This window comes from Orycteropus afer, unplaced genomic scaffold, assembly GCF_000298275.1.
Source record: "Orycteropus afer afer isolate SDZICR_OR568_19922 unplaced genomic scaffold, OryAfe1.0 scaffold00048, whole genome shotgun sequence".
Classification (NCBI taxonomy): domain Eukaryota; kingdom Metazoa; phylum Chordata; class Mammalia; order Tubulidentata; family Orycteropodidae; genus Orycteropus; species Orycteropus afer.
In genome coordinates, this window is record NW_006921635.1 from 898,119 (window position 1) to 911,788 (window position 13,670).

Below are 13,670 nucleotides of genomic sequence, written 5' to 3' on the forward strand. Positions count from 1 at the left end.
GAGAGATCCATATTTGTACCCATTCCAAAGAAAGGTGATCCCACAGAATGTGGAAATTATCAAATGATATCATTAATATCACATGCAAGTAAAATCTTGCTGAAGATAATTAAAAAATGATTGCAGCAGAATATTGATGGATAACTTCTAGATATGCAAGCTGCATTCAGAAGGGCATGTGGAAAAGAGAGATAGCATTGCTGATGTCAGATGGATCTTGGCTGAAAGCAAAGAATACCAGAAAGATGTTTACTTGTGTTTTATTGACTATGCAAAAGCATTGGATTATGTGGATCATAACCAGTTATGGATAACATTGAGAAGAACAGGAATTTCAGAACACTTAATTGTATTCATGAGGAACCTATACATAGACCAGGATGCTGTCATTCAAACAGAACAAGAAGACACTTCATGGTTTAAAATCAGGAAGGTTGTGTGTCAGGGTTGTATCCTTTCACCATACTTATCAATTCGGATGCTGAGCAAATAAGCTGAGAAATTGGACTATATGAAGAAGAATGTGGCATCAGGATTGGAGGAAGACTCATTAACATGTGATATTGCATCCTTGCTTGCCGAACGTGAAGAAGATTTGAAACACTGATGAATATCAAAGACTACAGCTTTCGGTATGGATTGCATCTCAACATAAAGAAAACACAAATCTCACAACCTGAAAAAATAAGCAGCATCACAATCAGTAGAGAAAAGATTGAACTTGTTCATTTTACTTGGATCCACAGTCAACACCCACGGAAGCAGAAGTCAACAAATCAGACGTCTTATTGCACTGGGCAGATCTGCTGCAAGGTACCTCTTTAAAGTGTTAAAGGGCAAACATATCACTTTGAAGACTAAGGTGTGCCTAACCTAGGCCAAGGTATTTTCAGTTGCCTCATATGCATGTGAAAGCTGGACAATGAATAAGGAAGACCGAAGAAAAATGTATGCCTTTGAGTTGTGGTGTTGGTGAAGAAAGCTGAAAATACTATGGACTGCCAGAAGAACTAACACATCTGTTGTGGAAGAAGTGCAGCCAGAATTCTCCTTAGAAGCAAAAACGACCAGAGTTGGTCTCTCACATTTGGTCATGTTGTCGGAGGGACCAGGCCCTGGCAGAGGATGTCATGCTCGGGGGTGTAGAATGTCGGCCACAAACGGGAAGACCCCCAACAAGATGGACCGACACAGTGACTACAACAATGGTTCAGGCGCGGCGAGGGGTGTAGATGGTTGGCATCTGGTCATCACTTCCCTAATGAACCCAATAGTCATGGGGATTCTCTGTGAGTTCTGCGTGGCCATTGCAACAAGTTATAGAACCCGGCGGTGAAGTGCCACAGGAAGGTTGGTGTCAGAACTGGTCTAAAGAGGTCGGAGGGTAGAGGTGGGTCTGACCTCCTCCTCATGGGAGTCAGCCTTGGGGTATTGATGCAGATAATAATCCCCACCCCCGCCACCTGCACAAAGTTAGAGGAGGTCGGATAACACCCCCACGCCATTTGTTCTCCATAAATATTTGTCAAAGAGTGAGTCCTTCCCGTGAGAACCTGCATTTCCTCTCCTCTTTACCCTTCACATCCAATCCATCTGCTGGGACGTGCATTTTGCTTCCAAAGTACATCTCAGATCCATCCAGCTCCCCGGCTCCTCTTAAGTCCAGTTGCTACAGCCCAGTCGCCATGGCAACCACAACACTCATCCTTACCATGCCTTGGTTTCACTGTTGCCCCTACGCAGTGGCCGGAGAGTCATATTTCATTCTATCAAAGCCTGAAACGTACACAAGAATCCATGGTACCCGAACCCCCATAACACTCCTGTTCCAGATCCAACAATTACCCTTTTTTGCCCTCCTTGCTTCATCCATCCTTTCCTCTCTTTCTATTTTGGGGAATTGTTTTGAAGCCAGTAGCAATCATGGTGGCCTTTCTCCCCCACACCCTTCACTCTGCACCTCTAAAATGTGGACATTGCCTTGCATAACTACAAATGCGGTCATCACTTCATAAGAACCTAGCAATCGTTGACAGATATTTGGCAAACCTAACCAGAAGACTGGTGGTTCAAACCCACCAGCCGCTCCTCGGAAGGAAGGTTGGGCAATCTACTTCCGTAGTGATACTGCCTTGGAAACCCAAGGAGGGGTCACTGTGAGTCAGATCCAACTCCACGACAGTGAGTTTGGGTTAAATGAGGTCAGCTTGCTCCTGACCTCCAAGACCTCCTGGCTAAAGTTAGAGTCCTCACCATGGCCTAAGGAAGGGATGTCCATATACTTCATTGTATAATTGTAAACAATTACCTTGTGGCAAGGGGCGGCCATCTTGTCTCAGGGTCCGGCCATCCTGTCTAAGGGGCCATGATAGGCCTGCTGTTGATGTCATCAAGTTGGGCCCTGACTCATGGAGACCCCATGTGTTACAGAGTAGAACTGCTCCATACCGTTTTCGCGGAAACCGTAATTTTCATGGAGGCAGATTGTCAGGCCTTTTCTTCTGCAGAGCTGCTGGTTGGGTCAGAACTGCTAACCTTTTGGTTAGTTGCTAATCCCAAACTGCTTGCATCCCCTGCATATTTGGACCTTGAATGCCTGACTACTGCCTGCCACAGGGCCTTTGCATTTGCTGCTGCTTTGGCTGGGAATGTCCTTTCCCCCGTCCTCATCATTCATGACTCACCCCACCCCTTCATCTCTCTGTGACATCACCTCATCAGCACTTAGAATCCTTTGAAATCCATATTTATTATTTGTTTTTGCATTTACACAAAATCTCTTTCTCCCACTAGAAAGCAAGGCCAGGACAGACGGGGCCTGTGTCTTGATTACCATTCTCCACCAGCACCTGGCACCTAGTATGCCTGGTTCACAATGGCCACTCAGCAAATATTTGGTACGTGAATGAATGAACCAGTGAATGTAGGCAGGCCGGGTAGGCAAGGTGACCTCAGAGGAGCCTTCTGGGTCCTGGACAAAGACCGTCCTTCAGCCTCCAGTTGTTATTTCCATGGAGCTCACACCTTTGTCCTGGAGAGCTTTTCTGTTTGGAAGGTGGCAGAGAGGTGACATCACAAGTCCCAGGGCCAGAGGGCAAAGGTGACAGTTTGATTGCTGGCCTGTGAGTCAGAAAGGGAAGGCCCTGGAGGAAAATGAGAGCCTAGGAATAACTTGGCAAGAAGTCAGGCTTGCGTGGGCTTGGGGCCTGAGCATGGTATCTCAAGGCAGGGATAGGATCACACTGGGGACATGTGGGGGCTCTGGGACCTGCACCACACCCACATTATTGAAGGGGGTATTTTTGGGAAGTCACTTTATTGTGCCTTCGGTGGAAGTTTACACAGCAAATTAGTCTTGCAATCAATAATTCATGCACAGATTGTCCTGTGACATTGGTTGCAATTCCCTCAATGTGTCAACACTCTCCCCATTTCCTCCCTGGGCTCCCCACTTCCTTTCATCCATTTTCCCTGTCTCTCCTTGCCTTCTTGTCTTTGGTTTTGGGTAAACATTGTCCTTTTGGTCTCATGTAGTTCATTGTTCTAAGGGACACATTCCTCATGGGTGTTATTGTTTATCTTTAAGGCCCGGCTATTATGTGGCTGAAAGGTGGCCTCTGAGAATGTCTTTTTTTAAAAAAATTTTTGTTGTGATTTGGGTGAAAGTTTACAGAGCAAATTCATTTTCCATACAGCAGGTCATACACATTTTGTTTCATGACATCGACTGTGATTCCCCACAGTGCAACAGCTCCCCTCCCACTTCCTCCCCATCCTGACCTCTTCCCTGTGTCCTTCCCTCCCAGGCACTCCTGCCTTCTGAGCTATCTCCCTGTGCATACACAACCCTTCTGTTCTCCAACAATTGATTGCTCCAAGGAGAGTGTCTACTTGATGTAAATGTTCACCCCATATGCCTATTGTTTGGCTGGAAGCCACAGGAGTGAGTTCAGTTCCAGACCTGAAGGGTAACTAGGGGCCATAGTCTCAGGGGTCTCCCCAGGCTCTGTCAGAGCAGCAAACCTGGTCTTTTTTTTTTTTTTTATGATTTTGAGTTTTGTTCCTCAGTGTTCTCCTACTCTGTCCAGGATCTCCTGCACTGACCCCCCCTGAGTGGTTGACAGTGGTATCCGGGCACCATCTAGTTCTTCTGGTCTCATGGTCATATAGGCTGCGGATCGCATGGTCTACTAGTCCCTTGGACTAATTGTTTCCATGTGTCTTTGGTTTTCTTCATTATTCTTTGCTCTGGATGAGGAGAGACTTATTGTTGCACCTAGCTTGCAAGCTTTTAAGACCCCAGTTGCCACTCACCAGAGTAAGATGTAGATCAATGTTTTTGTGTAGCATGTTATGCCAATTGAACTTGATGTCTCCTGCGACCATGGTCCCGAGCCTGTAGGTCGAACTACTCACTCCCTCAGGGTAGCTGGCTAAGACCAAGAAGGCACCATAACCTTGTCCTTTTCAGCTCTACTATATACCCTGACATTCTTACACTACATACAAATACGCATGTAGAAGTATCATCTGCTAACCCTATACATGGTCACGGGCACACTCCCCTCTGCCTAGACACAACTGATCATTCAGCCTGTCCACCCATCTGTCCACCCGAAGATCCGTGCTTGCCATCACTGAGAGTGTAGTACTGTACGTGCAAAAGGGTTAATCTTTGTTGTCTGTACCTCCTATGTACCTCTCTATATCTTCCTCAGTTCCACTGTATTGATCACTCACTTTTGGTACATTGTCCTTTCCTTCACCCAAATCAATATTTGTCTCTACCCATCAAGCAGCATTCCTTCTCCTCCCCTCCCACCCCTGGTAACCAACAAAGAAAGTTTCTTTCCATACATAAACCTTTCCTTGACTTTTTACGATAGTGAACTAACACAATATTTGTCCTTCTGTGGTTGACTTATTTCACTCAGCATAATGTCCTCCAAGTCCATCCATGTTATGTGGTGTTTTGCAGATTGTACATTATTCTTTAGTGTTGCATAGTATTCCATTGTGTCTATGTACCATAGTTTGGTTATCCATTCCTCTGTTGATGGGCATTTAGGTTGTTTCCATCTCTTTGCTATGGTGAATAGTGCTGTGATGAACATACGTGTGCATATATCTGTTACTATCCTGCCTCTCACTTCCTTAGGATATATACCTAGTAATGGGATTGCTGGATCAAATGGTATATTTAATTTCAACTTTTTAAGGAATCGCCGTAGTGATTTCCACAGTGGTTGTATCATTTGACAGTCCCACCAGCACTGTATGAGAGTCCCAATCTCTCCACATTCTCGCCAGCATTTGTTATTTTCTGTCTTGTTGAACTTTGCTGTTAGTGTTGGGGTGAGATGGTACCTAATTGTTGTTTTGATCTTCATCTCTCTAATGGCTAATGATTGCGAACATTTCTTCATGTGTTTGTTGGCTGCCTGAATATCTTCTTTGGGGAAGTGTCTATTCATGTCTTCTGCCCATGTTTCAATTGGATTGTTTGTCTTTTTGTTGTTGATCTGTTGGAGTTTTCTGAGAATGTCTTGAGTTTCAAGTTAGAAGGTTTGTCTTAGGGAAATAGTTTGGGCGTTCCTCCAGTCTCTTTCAGACCAGTAAGTCTGTTTTTTTTTTTTTTTTTTAATTTGATTTTTTTACCCATTCTAACCAGGACTTTATGCTGTGGACCAGGTCACCATGGATGATGGTGGTTTCTGGGCACCATCTAGGTCTTCTGGTCTCAGGTTAGAAGAGGCTGTGGTTCACGTGGACCATTAGTCCTTTGGACTAATGGCTTCCTAGAGTCTTTCTTTATCTTCATTCTCCTTTGGTCCAGGTGGGGAGAGACTGATAGTTGTTTCTTAGAAGGCTGATCACAAGCTTTTAAGGCCCCAGATGCTACTCAGCAGACTAGGATGTAGAACATTGTCTTTATGGACTGTTTTTGGTCAGTTGACCTAGATGTCCCTTGAGACATCTTTAGCCTTCAAATTCAGTAGTTCAATCCTGATGTCTAAGTAGTTTTTATAACTGTGCCCCAGAAGGGGCTATTTTTAACGACTGAAGAAAACCAACTCCTAAGGTGTCAATTTCTACCACTAGCCTGCCAGTGTGTCACACTGTTGTGACTTGTATATTGCTGTGAGGCTAGAAGCTATGTCACTGGTATTTCAAATACCAGCATGATCACCCATGGTGGACAGGACAGAAATGTGAAAAGACCTGGAGTTAGAAAACCAAAAGGGAAGGATACACTTGGCATTGCTCAAGCTGAAAGAATTGAAAAAAAATTTAAGCCTTAATTGAAAAAAATTGAACAAAAAAGGAACTGTCAAAAGAAGATGGAAGGAATACACAGAGTTACTCTAACAAAAATAATTGGTTAATGCTCAACCCTTTTGGAAGGTAGAATAGATTTAAAAAACGGATGGTACTGCAGGAAGAAGTCTAAGCTGCACTGAAAGAATTGGCAAAAAAACAAGGCTCCAGGAATTGACAGAATACCAGTTGAGAGGTTTCAACAAATGTATGCAATGCTGGAAGCACTCACTCATGTATGCCAAGAAGTTCAGAAGATGGCTGGCTATATGGCCAACCTGCCAGGAAGAGCTCAATATCTGTACCCATTCCAAAGAAAGGTGATCCAACAGAATGCAGAAATTATCACACAATATCATTAGTATCATACACAAATAAAATTTTGCTGAAGATAATTAAAAAATGGTTGCAGTTGTATATCAAAAAGGAGCTGCCAGAAATTCAAGTCAGATTCAGAAGAGGAGGAGGAATGAGAGATGTCATCGCTGATGTCAGACAGACCTTGGCTGAAAGCAAAGAGTACCAGAAAGATGTCTACCCGTTTTATTGACTATGCAATGACATTTGACGGAATGGATCATAACAAATTATGGATAACATTCTGAAGAATGGGAATTCCAGAGCATTTAACTGTGCTCATGTAGAACCTGTCCATAGACCCAGAAGCAGTCATTTGAGCAGAATAAGGGGATACTTCATGGTTTAAAATTAAGAAAGGTGAATGCTAGGGTTGTATCTTTTCACCATATTTATTCAATCTGTGTGCTGAGCAAATAATCCAAGAAGCTGGACTATATGAAGTAGAACATGGCATACCCGGCGATATGCAGATGACACACCTTGCTTGCTGAAAGAGAACTTGAAGCACTTACTGATGAAGTTCAAAGACTACATTCTTCAATATGGCTTACACCTCAACATAAAGAAAACAAAAGCCCTCACAACTGAACCAATAAGCAACATCATGACAAATGGAGAAAAGGTTGAAGGTGTCAGCTATTTCATTTTACTTGGGTCCACAATTAACACCCTTTGAAGACACAGTTAAGAAACCAAACAACATATTGCATTGGACCAATTGGCTGCAAAAGGCCTCTTTAAAGTGTTAAAAAGCAAAGATGTCACTTTGAGGACTAAGGTGGGCCTGACCCAAGCCATGATATTTTCAATCACCTCATATGAATGTGAAAGTTAGACAATGAATAAGGAAAACTGAAGAAGAATTGATGCATTTGAATTATAGTTATAGTACTGGGTGAAAAACACTAAACATACCATGGACTGTCAGAAGAACCAACAAGTCTGTCTCAGAAGAAGTACAGCTGGAACGCTCCTTAGAAGCGAGGATGGCAAGGTTTCATCTCATGGACTTTGGACATGTTATCAGGAGGGCTCAGTCCCTGGAGAAGGACCTTGTGCTGGGTAAAGTAGAGGGTCCGAGATAAAGAGGAAGCCCCTCAATGGCTAAGATCGACACAACGGCTGCAGCCATGGGTTCAACATAGCGAAGTTTGTGAGGATAGTACAAGGACTGATCAGTGTTTTGTTCTGTTGCACCCAGGGTGGCTTTGCGTTGGAAGCAACTCCATGGCACCTAACTACAACAACCCATCATTTGAATCAACACAAGAACTTAGCAGCATAATTAATGCCAAGCTAGGCACACTCCTGCCTCAGGGCCTCTGCCCCGGCTGTTCCCTCTACTTGGAATGCTCGTCCCTGGGTGTCTGCAAGGCTCCTTCCAGTTCTTCCTTTGGCTCTCTGCACAAATGTCAGCTTCTCTGAGGGGCCTTCTCAACCAGCCAATCCAATCTGCTCCCCGCTGCTGGTGGTGGCACTAACCCTGTTGTGACTTTGGTCCCTAAAGCTTCATAATCCTCTAACACAGCACTGCCCGACAGAAACGCAATGAGAGCCATCAACTGTTCTAACTAATTTTCTACTGACCACATTTAAAAAAAGTAAAAGAAATAGCTGACACTGATTTTAATAATGCGTTTTATTTAACCCAACTGATCCAAACATTAAAGTTTCAACATGTAACCAACATGAAAACTAACTGTGAGAGTTCATGTTCTTCTTTCCATGCTAAGCCTTTGTCATCTAGTGAGTATTCTGTGTGGAGAGCCCATCTCAGTTGGCACCAGGCCCTTTTCAGCAGCTCAGTGGTGTCATGAGGCTTGTGGTCACCATCCTGCATAGTGCAGCTCTGACGTATTATGTAATTTGACATGTTTATCGTTGACTGTTATTGTTTGTCGACTGGGACGGGACAGTCACAAGGGGGCGTCTTGACGATGTGCACTGCTGGAGCCCCAGTGCCCAGCACAGAGCCTGGCCCCTCACAGGCGCTCGACACATAGGTACACAATGGAGTAGAATGAGGCATGGGTGGGCCACCTGGCTCCAGGCACCACTGGGGTTAAGAGCACAAGACACTCACTGTCAGGAAGGTTATGGAGGGGATCCATCCTTTCTCTGCTAAACACTCTCTGGTAGCTTTCTGGAACCCTCGGGTGCAAATCCAAATTTCTTGGCATGACCTACCAGGCCCCATAGCAGTGGCACTGCTGGCCTCTGCCATGTCCTCTCCCCCACCCCCACCCCCACCTCCTCCCCGTTTCATACCCTAGCAACAACCGTGGCTGCCCTTGGTTCCTCTGACTGCCTGGGCAGGAACCTTCATGGCTGCACCTCGGCGTCTAGCACAGTGTCTGGCACACACAAGGTGCTCAGTCAGAACGGGCTGAAGGCTTAAAAAGACCCCGGTGTGCTCTCCCCCGGCACCACTCCTGCTGGGCAGATGGCAGACGTGGAAAATGGCCGCTGTCCTTTTCCTCCTGGGCTGGGCCCTGTGCTGCTCTCCTTGCTCCCACACTCTCTTCCCCCGCCCCCACTCTCTTCCTCCCTCCCCCGCTCCACTTGTCCCAGCAACAAGCAGGGACTCAGGGTCAGAGCCCACTGGCCTTGATTTTCAGTCACTGCTTTCTCTGCCCTGCCACTAACTAGCTGTGGCACTTTAATCAAATCGCTAAATGCCACGTAACATCTCAGCGGTCCCCAGGGCAGTCATAATTCTGACCTCCTGAGTGGAGTCCCTAGGCCGCCTGCAGGTAGTGATGGAACATTTACCGAGCATTTAATCCAGCACCAGGCACCTTGCCTGTATGTAATGAGTTGACTCATTTAATCTGCCTGACACCCCCATGTGACAGGCATTCTTGGTACCATCCCCATTCAAATAAAGGAGCCTAGGCACAGAGAGGTTAAGCAACTTGCCCAAGGCCACACAGCTGGGCAGCTGGGTGGCCTGGCTCCTGGGCTCTGATATGCAACGTCAGCACACAGGGAGTGAGGATTACTGTGTACCAGGCATTGTTCTAGGAGCTGCAAATATAGTGATGGACAAAGCAGGCAAAGGTTATAGCCCCCACAGGCTTTTTCCTTCTAAAGAGAAACAAAATGCCCCACAAATACATGTGCTATGTGATGTGGTGGATGGTGATAAGTCTGAGGAGAAAACTGAAGCCAGGAAGGGAGATAGGGGTGTCCTGGGGTCTTTGTCATCTACCAAGTGAGGAGAGGAAGGAAGGTCTCACTGAGGAGGAAGAAGGGAGAATGTGCCGCATGGGTTTCTGGGAACAGAAGTTCCAGGAAGAGAGACTGGTAAGTGCAAAGGGCCTCAGGCAGGCCAAGGTGGCCATGCTGGATGGACAGGAGGTGGGTGTGGCTGGAGAGGGGCAAGGGCACAGGAGGAGATGAGGTCAGGGAGACGGATGAGGGTGGGCTTCGGGGCCGTGGCATGGACTTCCGTTTTCACTCCAGGTATGGTGGGGGCCATGGGAGGCTGGTTGGTTTAAAACAGCTTGATGGCGGTGCGAATGGTTAAGCGTTGACAACTGACTGAAAGCTGGTGGTTTGAACTTACCCAGAAGTGTCTCAGGAGGCTGGTCTGGTGATCTGCGTCTGAAAGCTCACAGCCTTGAAAGCCCCCTGGATCAGGTCTTCTCTGCACACGTGGGGGCACCATGAGTCAGAAAGGACTTGACAGACCCCATTGAATTATAACCCATCTGCCACATAAGTCACCCACTTAGGAGGGCGGAATTCAGTGGCGTTTAGTGTAGTCACATAATTGTGTAACCATCTCCCCAGTGAGTCTCAGAACCCCCAGAAGAAACCCTGCACCCATCTGTTCGGCAGTCCCTCCCATCCTCCTTTCCCCACCCACGACCCTCCCCCGCCCCTGGAAACCAGTAGTCTCTCTTCTGTCCCTATGGCTTTGCCTCCTCCAGGAGTTTTATACAAAGGGACTCCTGTAAGATGTGGCCTTCTGTGGTCGGCTTCTCTCACTATCGTGTTTTCAAGGTTCATTCCTGTTGTAACATGTCTCAGAATTTCAACTCTTTTTTTCATGCCAAATAGTATTTCATTGTGTGACAGTGTTGCAGCTTTCACGGCAGGAGCCGGAGGGAGAGTGCCTGCCTGTGGGGCCTATGTTCTGGGCTTGGGGGCAGGTGGACAGAACGCACAGACAGACCACACTTTGTTTATTCATTCATCGCCTGAAGGACAGTTAGGTTCTTTCCACTTTTACTATCGTGAGTAGTGCTGCTACCAATGTGCCTGCACCTGTTCTTGTCCCAGTGCCTGTTGTCAGTTCTCTGGGACAGAGAAACTGGGAGTGGAATTTGCTGGTCGTGAGGTGATTCTATGCTGAGCCTTATGAGGGGCTGCCAGGCTTTTCCCAAGCGGCTGCACCATGTCACACACCTACCAGCAACGGAGGAGCTTTGGGATTGCTGCCACTCCCTTCCCTGGCTTGTTCCCATCTTCATCTCCTCATCGTGGGAGGGCTTTGGGCACAGGAGGGACGGACCCACTTGGTGTCGCAGGCCCTCGGGGGCCCATGCTGATGAAATCCTTTGATCCCAGTCATCTCCTTCCCATCTGCTGTTTTGTCATCCCTCACCCTGACAAGGCCTCCCTCTAAAATGTGACGAAGTCTTTCTGACCCTTTTTAGGTCACCCTTCTTGCCACCAGGGATGACTCTGCTCAACAAGGCTGGGCACATGCGTGGAACTCCTTTCATCTGCGCCTTTGCCTCTCATCAGGTGACAATGTGGAGGGTGCAGGGCCATGGCCTTGGGGCTTCTTGGGTAAGCACCACGCACACTCGGACCTTGAAGATGGGGAAATAAACAAAAGTTAGATCGGCTGAGATGATCAAGGCGAGTGGGGCCTTGGGGAGCGAGGACGGACGTCAAGGCCAGGGCGGACCCCAGTCCCCAGTTAATGGGTTCATTTCCTAGAACTATGAAAGTCAATGAAATCAGTCTCCACAGCTGTTGGCTGCTGGAAGACTCAAGGGGCTCAGTGCAATGTTATTAATTGGTTGATTAGTTAATTAAACCATGAGTTTGATCAACAATTAGCTGATCACTTACAGTCTTCATTGATCACCCATTGTGCATTAGCCATTGTTTCAGGTGCTGGGGATACATTGGTCTAATTCCAAAGATGGACCCACTTCTCTCACGGGAGTGGGGGAGGCAAGCACATGCGCGAACAGATGACCGAGGGGGATAACTTCAGGTGGAATGGGGTGAAGGTCTGCCAGAGTAGTTGTGGGTGCAGATCAAAGAGCAAAAGCTCCCTGGAGGAGGCGCTTTGGGCTGAGATTTGACGGAGGAGGAGTCAGCCATGGATGGATGAGTCACCGGGCTGCATTCCTGGCTCACTCTCTCAGTAACTCCATTCATAAAACGAAGAGAGTGGTCTACAGCAGGGGCCCCAAACTCAGGTGTCTGGGGGGGGGGTGGCCAGGTAGGGGGGCTGTGGAGGACTGCAGGGGAGCACATGGCAGGTGGGCGGTGCCACCAGCCCTGCCCTCTGCCCCCCACCTGCCTTGTTTTCTTGGGGCACTTGCTGCTATTATTATTCACTCACTTGTCATCTGTCTCCCTCTTGATTGGCAAGTAGTCAGTTTTGGTGACTTAACCTCTCTGGGTCTCAGTTTCCTTATCTGGAAAACAGAGCCATCAGGTGAAAAGCACAGGCCTGGCTCCTAGAAGGCCCTCATTCATTCATGTGGAAACGCTGACCGTGAGGTGCGGATTACCTGCTGGGCAATGTTGCAGCTTTCGGAGGGAGAGCGCCTGCCTGTGAGGCCTATGTTCTGGGTGTGGGGGCAGGCGGACAGACTGCACAGTAACCAGTTGCTGTGTCACATGCCAGGTGGTGCTGAGTGATGGGAGAACTGAATAGGGGAGTGTTACAGAGGAGAGCTCGGGAGGGCCTTCTAGTCGGAGACATTGGGACAGAGACAGGAAGGCATGTCGGGCAGAGGCGGAGAGAGAGAACTCCAAGTGGAGGGGCACAGAGGGTTCTAGCATGAATAAGGTTGGAAAGGAGTGTGTGTGCAGGTGTGTATGGGTGAGTGTGTATGTGTATGTGTGCATGTGTATGCCTGCATATGTGTAGGAGCTCTGGTGGCATAGTGCCTAAGGCATTTGACTGCTAACCAGAGGGCTGGTGGCTCAAACCCACCAGCCACTCCTCCGAAGGAAGGTTGGGCAATCTACTTCCGTAGAGATACCGCCTCAGAAACCCAAGGAGGGGTCGCTATGAGTCAGATCCGACTGGACAGCAGTGCGTTGCGTTTTGTCGCATTTGTTTATGTGTGAGTGTGTGCACGTGTGCAGGTCAGTGAGCATCTGTATATCTGTGTGTGTGCATGAAGGTGAGTGTGTATATCTGTATGCATGTGTATATGTGTGTGCATGCGAGTGAGCGTCTGTGTGTCTGTGTGTGCATGTGTCTGTATGTGGGCGAGTGTGTGTGCATGTGCACGTGCATGTATGTGTATGGTGGAGGGGCAGATCAGGTGAGAGAGGAGACTATCTTAAGAATTTTGGTTTTCCTGAGTGACCTGAGAATCCCCCAGAGGTCAGCAAGGATGATAATGACGTCATGACAGAGGAGAGGGGGAGGAGGCCTGGGGGGGAGGTAGCAGGACAAGATGGGGAAAAAGGAGGAAAGACATGAGAGGGAGGGAAGGGGAGAAGTTGGCCCGTGAGCAGGGGGAGGCGGGGGCAGAGGGGCGCAGCGGGGCCACAGAGCAGGGCAGGAGAAGGAGGGGAGGGGGGTTGGAGGGAGTGAGAGATGTGGGAAGGAGATTGGGGGGAGGAGGAGCAAAGGAGGTGGAGGCAGGGAAGAAAGGGGTAAGAATGGAGAGGGAGTCCGTTATAGCTCTGATACATGCGCAGAAGAGGCATGGCGCGCGGCGCTGTGCGCCCGGCTGGGGGACCGAGTCCGAGGGGCGTGTCCTGGCAGCCGCGCCCCGCCCCCG